General features: G+C 39.9%; 1 protein-coding gene across 23 annotated transcripts in view; it reads right to left on the bottom strand.

Moving 5' to 3' along the window:
* The window catches only part of ZNF454 (zinc finger protein 454), a 50,795-nt gene that overhangs the window by 29,812 nt on the left and 8,657 nt on the right, over positions 1-12,326 (bottom strand). For 11 of the 23 annotated variants that reach the window (XR_008700185.1, XR_008700187.1, XR_008700184.1 and 8 more), the window contains 5 exons: positions 11,381-11,506; positions 10,919-11,015; positions 3,372-3,436; positions 1,766-1,888; positions 1,374-1,466 (listed from right to left, as the gene is read on the bottom strand). The gene's annotated coding sequence lies outside the window, so the exon portion shown is untranslated. Of the gene's footprint in view, positions 1-1,373; positions 1,467-1,765; positions 1,902-3,371; positions 3,437-10,918; positions 11,016-11,380; positions 11,507-12,326 lie in introns of all 23 variants that reach the window. The other 12 variants (XM_055539697.1, XM_055539706.1, XM_055539729.1 and 9 more) reach the window with 11 other exon arrangements.

Raw genomic sequence — 12,326 nt, forward strand, 5'->3', positions numbered from 1 at the left:
TGAAAAAAATAAAAATTCAAAATTGTTTCTATACTAGATTGAAAACTGTGTAAGATGGGAATGAGAGAATGCAACTGAGAATAACTATATGGCACATTTGAGAGCTTCCAAGGATGTCCCTATAATTAGGAAGAGAATTGGAAGGTAGGGAAAGAACAGTGAGCCACCGATAAATAACAGAGGAACTAGAAGCAGGTAAGCAGAGGAAAGAGTGAGCCTATATGCGGGAGGGACAGATACTGAAATCACCAACTGTTGGACAAGGCTAAAAAAGGAAGATGGAACTAAAAGAAGATATACAGACAAGTCAGGATTAGGAGAGGCAGATCAATAAGCCATAGCAGATTTACCAGCAGTTTCTTCTCTTCTTCAGGCTGCCTATAATTCTGATACTAAATCCTCATAAAACATAGTAGTGTGACATAGTGAAAAGATTGTTTACACTGGAGGCAGACAAACTTGGGTTTAAACACTAGCTGTTAACACTTAACATCTTAAGTACTTACTTGTTTCTCTGAATCTGAGTTTCACAGATATAAAATGAGGATGCAAATAATCTCATAAGGACTAAGTAAATTAATGTATATAAACTACCCTTAGGGTACATATTTGTCTGGAAGATAAAGTATCAGAACATACTTGAAACTTTAACTCTCAAAGGAGGATGGCACAATCTCAAAGAGCTCTGCCCTTCTGCCCAAGGAGCCTGTGATTTTCTCACTCTGTTTAGGGAAGAGAATCCTAAAGGGCCCTACCCTTTCCTAAATACCCATTCCTTGAAGATAAGAACTAGTGGTAGAGGCAGGTAGGGGAGAATCTGTTGAACTGCTTGAAATGGGGCAGGAGGAAAGGCCTTGTAACCACTCAGACTTTGTTTTCACTGATCCCATTTCTTATCCTAGATAAAATGGCCTGGAAGCAATGAGAGGCAGAGGACAGGGAACTACAGTCTGAGAATCCACTTGTCAGGTTGATCAAAATTACCAGAGCAGAAATAACAGTAAACCAAGAGATCAAAGGCCTATGGGCAGGAAGCTTTACTGTGAAAGCAAAAGATATGCATGAACTGGACTTTATCCTTCTAATCTGACCCAGTTACACAGAAGAAGAGAAAAAGTGGAAAGCCAAGCAGGGTCCACCTGTAAAACACACACACTACCAAGTAACCTCAAAGAAGGCCTATCCAGTCAAGTGTGAAGTACCAACAAGTGCTACCCAGTAACAACACAGAGGACATAGGGTATATAATTACACTGTTAGACAATTACAAACACACAGCAAATGGTACAGGTCTCAAGAGACTCAGGGACCTCTGAAGTGGTTTCTCCCCAAGGTGACACTCATAAAACAAGTATTTGCAGCCTGATCCTTACCTGGGGAGATGCACCCAGGATGTTCTTTTGTCATCAGGTTCAGTTATCAACCCAGCTGAGAACTCACATTAGGTTTGGAAAGCTGATGTCCTGCTTTGGAAGAAAAACACTACATTTGAGTTCTGAACTGAGCATAAAAATCACTCCCAGTATGTCTTATCCGTTCCTCTTCTGGGCTTCTGAGAGTATGTGGCTTCTGAGATTTCCCATTTTTCCATTCTCTACAGAAAAGACCTTTCACCTTGAGAGGACACCAAGGAACTACCCTAAAATAATGTCCTGTGGTATCAGGATTTCAAGTACAAATTCAAAAATTCCACAGGCTGTACAAGCTGTCAGTGGTAGGAAAGATGGTACTAGGTAGGTTTTGAGTTACAAGGAGAAGTCCTTACCCAGTGAAACCAGGTTCCTATAGTTTCTCAGCATCACTTTCCCATACAGGTTCCTCTGAGGAGAATCTAGATGGACCTGCTCCTCCCAGGTGAAGTCCACAGACACATCCTTGAATCCTGAAACTATAAATTCCTGCTTAAAAAAAATTATGCCAATAACACCTCTGAGGGAAGTAAAACAAAAATAACAAAAAACAAGCGGCATTAGACAGGATAGGATAAAGAGATCTGTGAGAGAAAATGTTACCTTCCAAAAGAAACTGAATATCTGCAACAAAAACAGACATTATTATGAAACAATCAGGGACAGACATAAGGAGTAATAGGGAGAGACACTGAAGGCTGCTCTAGATTAGCAGTGGAGAAGAGTAGATGGTATTCTGATTGTATCCTATTTACCCCACTGATGAAAGGATGGATTCCCCACCCTAAATAGCGTAAGATGACCAAATATATGACACACAGCACTGGACAGAAGAGACGGACAGCAGTTATTAGTCACATATTCTCACAACCTGGGGGAGGACACGCCACACATGCAAGACCATGTGGTGGTCATACTCAGTGAGCCAGCATGGGCTGTGGGAGGCAGGCTTTATACTGACAGGAGGGTGATGTGACCCTTGGCTACCATGGGAAGACATGATTGGCTTGTTTAAACATTTTCAAGCTGGTAGGAAGATAAAAAACCATTAGGTTGAGGATTAGTACAAGTGTACCTGGCCAGACTGACGGGAGCCAGTTGGGTGGGGAGCCCTTCCCACTAGGTGGGAGCATATCCAGTGAGAGCAGGGGCACTCACAGCTAGGTCTCTAGAGCTCCCTAAGGCTCAAAGTTGCAGAGACAGCACATGGAATTTTAGGCTTTACAATAACTGGGTGGAAACTCCAGTTAATGGGGGGAAAGCATGTATAAATAGGATAAATCTAGAATGTGGCTGGTCTGTGAGACAACCAACAAAACACCCAGCTTGACTTGAAAATGGCATTTCAAACTTAAAAGCCCATTTGGGCCTTGTTTTCCATCTCTTAGATGAGGAAATAAAACTGTAAGAAATCACTATGTTTGATAAGTGTGATGGTTAATTTCACATGTCAACTTGACTGGGCTAAGGTATGATCCGAGAGTTGGTAAAGCATTATTTCTGAGTATTTCTGTGAGAGTGCTCCCATTTGAATAGGTAGATTGAGTAACAAAAAGGTGGAAGGGCATCATCCAATCCACTGAGGGCCCACACAGAACAAAAAGGCTGAAGAAAGGTGAATTTGCTCTCTCTGCTTGAGCTGAGATGACCAACTTCTCCAGCCCTTAAACATAGCTCTCTTAGTTCTTGAGCCTTCAGACTCAGACCAGGACTTGGATCATCAGTCACTGGATCTCACACCCCTTGGTTTGGAGTGGGACTGAAGCACTGGCTTTCCTGGGCCCTCTGCAGTGCAGATGGAAGGTCATGGGAACTCTTCATCCTCCGTAACTGTGTGAGCCAACTCCTCATAACCTCTCTGTATATCGACATATATCCTATTGGTTCTCTTTCTCTGGAGAACCCTAACTAATACAAGAGGGAACACTAACTGAGTGGCAGTTACACTAAATGATAACTCACCTTGTACTCAGTTTTGTACCAAGAGGAGATTCATATGCCTCAGCTCATTTAACCCAAAGGACAACCTGCCAAAGTGATAGAATTAAAGTCATCGTTTTACCGATGAGGAATCTGAGGATCAAAAAGGTTAGTACATTCAAATCATACAGCTTGAACCCAAGGCCATCCAACTCCTCATGTTGTAAGAAGGCCAAGAAAAGATCCCAGCAACTCTCAGCAAGCGTAAGAGCGAGAGAAAGACAGAAAGGGAGATGGAAGGAGACTCAGGACTGAAACTTGGGGGGAAAAGGGTTTCAAGGAAGAGGGGCTAGTCAACACTATTAGAAGTCAGGTGGGTCAAATAGCATGATGGTTGAAAAGAATGTCTGATTTGAAAATTAGCTAATTTCAGAAAAATGATGAAGGAAGAAGTCAGCTTACAGTGGATAAAAGAATAAATGGAAAATAAAAAGAATAAATGGAAGAATCAGAAGCAGCCAGATGAAATTACTTCCAACTTTTTGTGAAGATGAGAAAAAAAAAAAAGACTGTATGAAAAGAAGTAAGGAATAAGTTGTGGAAATAAAGCAATGGAAAAGGTTGCATTTAAGGACAGAGAGCACTGTAATATATGAATAGGCAAAAGAGAGAAAAGGACTGATGAGTTCAGAGATGGAGTGGAACCAATTTCCAAGCAATTTGGATATTTTACATCCTACTGGCTATGAACTCTAGAAAAAGTGTCAACCCTGAGGCACAGAGTTTACTATATTTCTTTCTACCTCATTATTTATTTTCTCCTAGTACTTTTAAATCAACATATCAAAATAACAAAAACATGTTAAAAATTATTGACAAATATTGTCAGAAAAGTAAAAGTAGCTATTTGTTGTTCAGTTGCCAAGTCATGTCGGACTCTTTGCAAACCCATGGACTGTAACATGCCTGGCTTCCCTGTCCTTCACCATCTCCCAGAGTTTGCCCAAGTTCATGTCCACTGAATCAGTGATACCATCCAACCATCTTACCCTCTGTCACCAAAAGTTGCTACTAGTAGTATATAAATACATGGCAGAAATTCCATTTTATGAAAGGAAAAAAAGAAATGAGAAAAATCATCAGTTTGAAAAATGTTCTAAAGAAAGGAGAAGAAACAAGAAAGCATAATAATGATAAATCATTAAATAACAAAAGAATGACTCAATACATGTATAACAACAAATGTAAATGGGTTGGCTTTATCTATTAAAAGAGAAAAGCAGTAAAATTGGCTTAAAATACAATTATATGGCACATACAAAAGACCCTGGATAATTACATGGACAGAGGAGCCTGGCGGGCTATAGTCCATGGGGCTGCAAAGAGTCAGTCGCAACTGAACAACTAACACATACATACATATAAGAGACACACATAAAACAAAAACTAAAAAGTTTTAAAAAGTGGGGATGCTAGAGAAAAGACATGGGCTTCCCAGGTGGCTCAGTGGTAAAGAATCTGCCTGTAATGCAGGAGATACAGGAGATGCAGGTTCAACCTCTGGATTGGGAAGATCCCCTGGAGGAGGAAATGGCAACCTACTCCAGTATTCTTGCTTAGAGAATCCTATGGACAGAGGAGCCTGGGGGGCTACAGTCCATTGGGTAACAAAGAGTCAGACATAACTGAGCAACTGAGCACGCACACACACAGACAAGATACAGCAGGCAAAAGCAAATAAAAAACAGGGAGGAGACCATATCAATAACAGATAAGGTAGAATATATGTGGAAATAAAATATAAGCCCCTTTGTGAAAAAGGTAATAGATCATAAATACGATACCCTCTTTCTGGGCTTCCCTGGTGGTCCAGTGGTTAAGAATCCACCTATCAATGCAGGGGACACGGGTTCAATCCTTGGTCTGGAAAGATTCCACATGCCGTGGAGCATCTATGCCCACACGCTGTAACTACTGAGCCCAGGCACTGCAACTACTGAAGTCTGCATGCCCTAGAGCCTGTGCATGGCAATGAGAAGCCACCATAATGAGAAGCCCACGCCCCCCACCTAGACAGCAGACTGTGCTCACCACAACTAGAGAAAGCCACGTGCAGCCACAAAGACCCAATCCAGCCAGAAAAAAACAATGCATTAAAAAGCAATAATATGATATTCTTTCCAAAAAATTAACCTACTTTCAATTTTAATAATAAGGCAAAATTAAAAGCCCAAATTTAGACTCTGATGGGTTATGTTGGTCTTCTCTACCTTCCTAGATTCTTCCCATTCCCTAAAGTGCAGAACCTACTACCCCCTCCACTCCTGCCACAGGCCGCAGAGCTTGCCCCTACTATGAAGCATACTATGGAACCCTGGGTAGATTAGTATAGAAAGCCATTTTAAAAAGCTAAAGTGAAACTTAACTGTACCAGTCATAAAATGTATTTGTTGCTAATCTCTTAAGATGTTTTCTCCCTTTCTCCTTTCCACTTATTGGTTTTTTTCTCCCCAGCACTACATTAAGCTCATGGTAAATCATGGTATTTGAAATAAGCAGCTTCATGGGTTTATCTCCTTCATGCAGAGGTTTCCTCAAATATAAAACACTGAGTTTTTTGATATTGTTATTCTTTAAAAAGGCCAAATATCAAATGGAATAAATAGGAATATTTTAATAATGAAAATATACTTTATAAAGAAGACACAATAGTGATAAAGTTTTAGACACCACAGTAGCACCATGTTTTCAGATATAATTCTCAGCAACCCAGTCTTAATTTTTTTTAACCAAGTCATAACTCTGGTTAAATTACAGTCGCCATAGAACAAAAATTGAAACACCTCAGAATACACTTACGAGGAATAAGCAAGATCCTCATGATGAAAGTTAACAAAAACCATAATGAAAGATCTGAATAAAAGGAAAGGTAATTTTTTTTTACTCAATAGGAAGAATAAATATTGTAAAGATGGTAATCTTCCTCAAATTTATATAGTTAGTGAACCCAAATCAAAACTGCATATTTTTTAACAATTTCTGTTGAACTTGAAAATAGTTAATAAAATTTGACCCTAAGGATAAATGCAGATGAACAGTACAGTAACCAAAGGAGGTTGGGATGTTCTTTATAAACTAACAAAGAAAATTCTAAAACAAATAAAATAGAGTGGTACTACAGTAGAACTAGAGCAACAGAACAGAATTCAGAAAAATAAACTCAAGTGTGTATGTAAATGTATCTAAATTTGTTATATGTAAACATTTTATATACATATATAAATTTAGTGTGTTATCTAATTTAGTATATCTAATTTAGTGTAAATTTAGGTAGTATCTCAAATTTTTCAAGAATAAGCAGATTACTCAATATATTATTTCAATAGGTGTACAACAGTTTGAATGCCATCTCCTCAAACATGCCAACCCAGTTCTGCCTAGCTAAAGCAGACACCGTGTCACACTCAGCCAGGCCACCCTAATGTTTGGTGACCACAGCATGTAACAACATCCTCAGTAGTATTTCTTCTTCTTCACTGCTGCCTTCTCTTTCTAGAAGAGAAAATCAAGGAGGAAAGGGCTTTGTCTGTTTCATTCTCTACTACCTTCCCATCATCCAGAACATTGCTTAGCACATGGTAGGCAGGCGTTAAAAATCTGTTTAATGAAAGAATGGATGATGAAATGCCTCACCACACATTAAATGAAGTTAGATTCCAACCTCACATGTGTACAATAAATTCCAGATAGCTCAAGAAACTAAATTTAAAATGATAAAAACCAATAGAAAATGTAAAACAGTATTTCTATAAACTTAGGCTACAGAAAACCTTTCATAGCAATAATTCCAAAGCCAAACAAAGGAAAAGAAATGTTAACTGCATAAAACTTGATTTGTAGCTGAAGATTACAAAAAAATTTTAAAAGAAAGCTGAATGACAGGGAACAAGAATGGCGATTTATGGCAAAGGACTAATATCCACTTCTTTTATATATAAACAACTCAACATAAAAATGGACAAAGGACACAAAAAGGCATCTTAAAAGGCTAGAAGAATGTACATCCACAGTCATTTTTGAGGATTTGAGACCTAGAAGTATATCTTATAACCTTATCACCTTAATTTTTTTTATAACTATATGCTTAATATTTATATTCAAAAAAAGAGGATAAAACTTAAAGGCAAATGCAAGTTATACTTGGGCAATTCAAAGTCACATAACTGGTTAATATAGGACAGATGGATTTATTAGGAAAGATGAAAGAAGGAACACAGCTCTAACACTGCACTGATACATCCTAAATCAATCACTATACTCTTAAAGTGTCAAGGTCATCAAAGACAAAGGCTGAGAAACGGTTCCAGATTCAGGGAGACTAAGGAGACAGGACATTTAGATGCCACGTGAGAAGTGGATTAGTTCCTGGATCAGATAAAGGACATTTGTGGCAAAACAGGACTAAGGTCGGCAGATCAGCTAACAGTATTGTATTACTGTAAGGACATAAAACAGGGTCCTTAACTTTAGGAAACAAATACTTAAGTATTTAGAAATCAAACCAGTGATTGCCTGGGATGGGAGTTTTGTGTAGGAACCTGGGATGGGAGCTGTGGATAGGAAACAGGTGAGGGTACTTTCTGGAGTGATGACAATGTTCTATAGCTTGACTGGGGCACTGGTGATGTTGGCGCACAAATTTGTCAAAACTCAGTGAACTGTATGCTTTAACTGGGTTATTTTATGTAAATGATACCTGAAAAATAAAGTTGACTTAAAAATTTAGTTAGCACTATTAAACTAAATGGGCTTCCCTGACGGCTCAGCAGTAAAGAATCTGCCTGCAACGCAGGAGTCACTGGAGACACAGGTTTAATCCCTGGGTCAGGAAGATCCCCTGGAGGAGGGCATGGCAACTCAATCCAGTATTCTTGCTTGGAGAACCCTATGGACTGAGGAGCCTGGGAGGCTACAGTAGTCCATAGGGTTGCGAAGAGTCAGATATGACTGAAGCAACTTAGCATGCTGCATGCATGCATTTTAACTAAATAAAATCAAATCAAGGCTATTGACAACCAAACTGAAGCCTTTGTCAACTAAAATCTTCTGAGTGCTTCCCCCTTTAAATCTTCCTCCTTTCCAGAAATTCTCTGATAGTACCTATGTTTGTGAATTATGTTTCCTTTTAAAACTGAGCTTGATAACACTGAGGAGAGAAAGTAGTACAAAGAGAAATCATGACAGTCAACGCTTGTCTTCATGAAGTCTTTAGACTGGCTCCTTTTATAAATAACCAAGTGACATATTCAAGAGACTCCTAACATATGACCTTATAACTAGAGAAAACACCACAAGTCCTTTAGGATGGCAGACAAGGTTAACTATACCTAAACTTAAAAAGTAAAACAAAAAAACACCTAAGAACTTAAGAGTTTCCTGGGTCAAATCCTCCTGATGTCTTACTTCCTTTTCCAGAGAAGCAACAACTTCAAGTTCTAGCAAAAGCTAGTAGCATCCAATTCAAGCAATGTCTCACAGCAAAACTAGCCTAGGCTCCTAATTCACCTTTTTCCTCTGATTTTTTCTGCTGCTTCTCAGAAAAGCTTTCATCATGCCAACTCCCTTATTTAAATTCCTCTGACTCCTCCTCTACTCTCAGGCCTACTACCCCACCCAACACACAAACTCCTCCTTCCTGGTATTTGACCCCAACTTTGTCTCTGATGCCCTCTTACTTCCAGTCCCTTGCTACCTTCACTCCACCTGTAAAACTTGTCACCTACAAATTGGTACTTGCCATCTACCACTACACACAAGCTGCTGCAACTGCTGACCTTCAACACCCCCTGAGAAGAGTTCAGGGTGGAGATCAGGAATGAAGCATCTGTCTTCTGGGAAAACTGGCAGAACAGGTCTTTAGACAGGTCTTTATTTTCAGGAGACAATATTATGAGCCCAGTTCTTGCATCCTGTCATATCTAGAAAAGCACTAAAATCCTTCATGGTGACATCTGCTCCTTGTGACTAGCAGTAACCTTCTGCAAAAAAAAAAAAAAAAAAAAAGAGAGAGCTTGATTGCATGTACTCCTCCTTCCCCAAAATCACATACATATTAACCTTCCCCCCTACCTCTTTGGAGCAGTTTCTAAGAGCTTTATGAAATGCTGCCTTCAGTCCTCATTTGGCCCCAAATAAAACTTAACTCACAATTCTCATGTTGTGCATTTTTTTTCAGTTGACAAACTCTAAAACACCTAGTGTCTGGAATAATGCTAAGAATGCCTACAACTGAGCTAGTACTTTCAACATTCCAGGAACCAATGCTGGGCTCTTTTTACTTTATTTCATTTGAACTTTCACCACACCTATGAAGTAGGTATTACTAAATGAAACAAGTCCAGTGAAATTCTTATCACTGTCAAGTATGTGGCAAGCATGCAGTTACTGCTGTTATTTCCGTCATCACCATGAGGAACTAATGCTTAAGGAAGTCACGTCACTCACCCAACACAGTGCAGCTGTTAAATAATATGTGGAATTTAAACTTCAGATGCTCTGACTTCACTATAGCAAATCCTCTCTACATATCCCTACTCAACCCTTCTTCTGGTCACCACACTGATCTCTTTCTCCTGAACTGTGGAAAACCTGGGTCCTGGAACTCTGACAACCTGGGTACTTAACTGTACTTGTTTTTATTATCATTCAGTTCAGTTCAGTTCAGTCGCTCAGTCGTGTCTGACTCTTTGCGACCCCATGAATCGCAGCATGCCAGGCCTCCCTGTCCATCACCAACTTCTGGAGTTCACTCAAACTCACATCCGAGTCAGTGATGCCATTCAGCCGTCTCATCCTCTGTCGTCCCCTTCTCCTCCTGCCCCCAATCCCTCCCAGCATCAGAGTCTTTTCCAATGAGTCAACTCTTCGCATGAGGTGGCCAAAGTACTGGAGTTTTGGCTTTAGCATCATTCCTTCCAGGACTGATCTCCTTTAGAATGGACTGGTTGGATCTCCTTGCAATTCAAGGGATTCCCAAGAGTCTTCTCCAACACCACAGTTCAAAAGCATCAATTCTTCGGCGCTCAGCTTTCTTCACAGTCCACTCTCACATCCATACATGACTACTGGAAAAACCATAGCTAACTAGACGGACCTTTGTTAGCAAAGTAATGTCTCTGCTTTTGAATATGCTATCTAGGTTGGTCGTAACTTTCCTTCCAAGGAGTAAGCATCTTTTAATTTCTTATTATCATATATATGTGCAATCATCATGACTGTTCCCTGAAGAAATGTGACCTCTTTTATGTTCCTGGAGAGTCCATAGCCCTATAAGCGCCTATAAGGACCATCTCTCACATGATTTCTGTTCCTTTTTTGACCCCTGAACTGCACCAACAAATTAACAGGCCAAGGCATCCAGGTGAATAAGGAACCGGCAGCTGAGAACAGAACTGAGAGACATTGAGGAAGGGTTTTGTAGAAAACATCCAACATTCAGAGATCTCAATCGTTCTGTTTTCTGTGGTGAGGCCTACCTACACTACAGGAGCAAGGAATAAGAGTGAGGTTTGAGAGAAAGCTGAGCTTACCTGAACTCCCCAAAGTAGAGGCCCAGCAGCCATCGCCTTCTCCTTCCTTCCTGTGGTGTCCTTCCCAGGGGATGGGCAGGATCCAGAGAAGATGGAGCTGAGGGAAGGAAAAGATGTGAGAAACAAGACTCCTGCAAATAAAAAAATTACTGAGGAATGGAATATTGCCTGCCGCATCAGTAAACAAAGGATGTTATAGTAATCAGGGTTGCATCCACCACCAGTGAGCTGGGGAATCCCGAGGGGAACTCAGGAAAGAAAGAATGCCTGGCATCTAGCAGACATCAGACTTCAGCCCCTCCCCACAGTGAGCCTTGAGGAAACTCAGGCTGTGAAAAGACAGGACACTGGCCCCAGGCAGCCGAGGAGCATATCACATCTTCCCATATACAGAAAAGTGCTCAATTCCTTGAGATATCCAGTTTTCTTTAATTAACAATCATCTTTTGACATTCAGACTACCTGCCCTTTGTTGCAAAACTCCTATATAGCCTGGCTCCTCCTCAGCCTCCTCAGAGCAGTTCTCTCAGGGTTACTTGAGATAGACGCTGCCTCCCAGGCTTGAGCTTGAGGTCATAAAAATTTCTGCTGAATAAAACATAACTCCCAACTTTTAGGTTGTGAATTTTTTTTGTCTACAATATAATACCTACAGATAAGCCAAATAGGAAGTATATGGTATTTATGTGAAGAATACCATAAAAAAACACCATTTTAATTTACTGATTAAACTTAAAGAAAGCTGAACAAAGAGAGCCATACCATCTTCCTGGATAAGATGTCACAATATCCTAAGTTGTCACTTCTTTGAAATTAATTTATGAACTTAACACATTCCCAACCAAGTTATACCTAAATAATAATCTTGTGAGGTTAACTGCGGAAAAGATGATTTTTTTTAAAAGTTAATTGTGTTATTAAACAATAGCCAGGAAATTTCTGAAAGGAAATAGCAAACTTGCCCTCCAAATATTATACAATTCCCTGGAGGAGGAAATGGCAAGCCAATCCAGTATTCTTGCCAGGAAAATCCCATGGACAGAGAAGCCTAGCAGGCTATAGTCCATGGGATCACAAAGAATTGGACCTGACTGACCACATACACAAAATTAGAATACAGTGTTACTTCACAGGGAGAGTCACTCATTCACCAGATACACTGTTGACCACCTACTGTGTACCAGGCACCTGTTCTTAGGGCAAACAAAATAAACTCTCTACCCTCATGGATGTTATAGTCTAACAGGGAAAAGGGCCAATGGAATAAATTAAAATCCTAGCAATACAAACAGTTCAGAAAAAAGTTTATACGTAAGAATTCAGGATATGAAAAAATGTGACAGTTCACATCAATGAAGAAAATGTCGTGGTGTGAGCAGAGGTTGGAAAAGAATTTCCAGACATGAGA

The sequence above is a fragment of the Bubalus kerabau genome, chromosome 1 (assembly GCF_029407905.1).
Source record: "Bubalus kerabau isolate K-KA32 ecotype Philippines breed swamp buffalo chromosome 1, PCC_UOA_SB_1v2, whole genome shotgun sequence".
Taxonomy (NCBI): domain Eukaryota; kingdom Metazoa; phylum Chordata; class Mammalia; order Artiodactyla; family Bovidae; genus Bubalus; species Bubalus kerabau.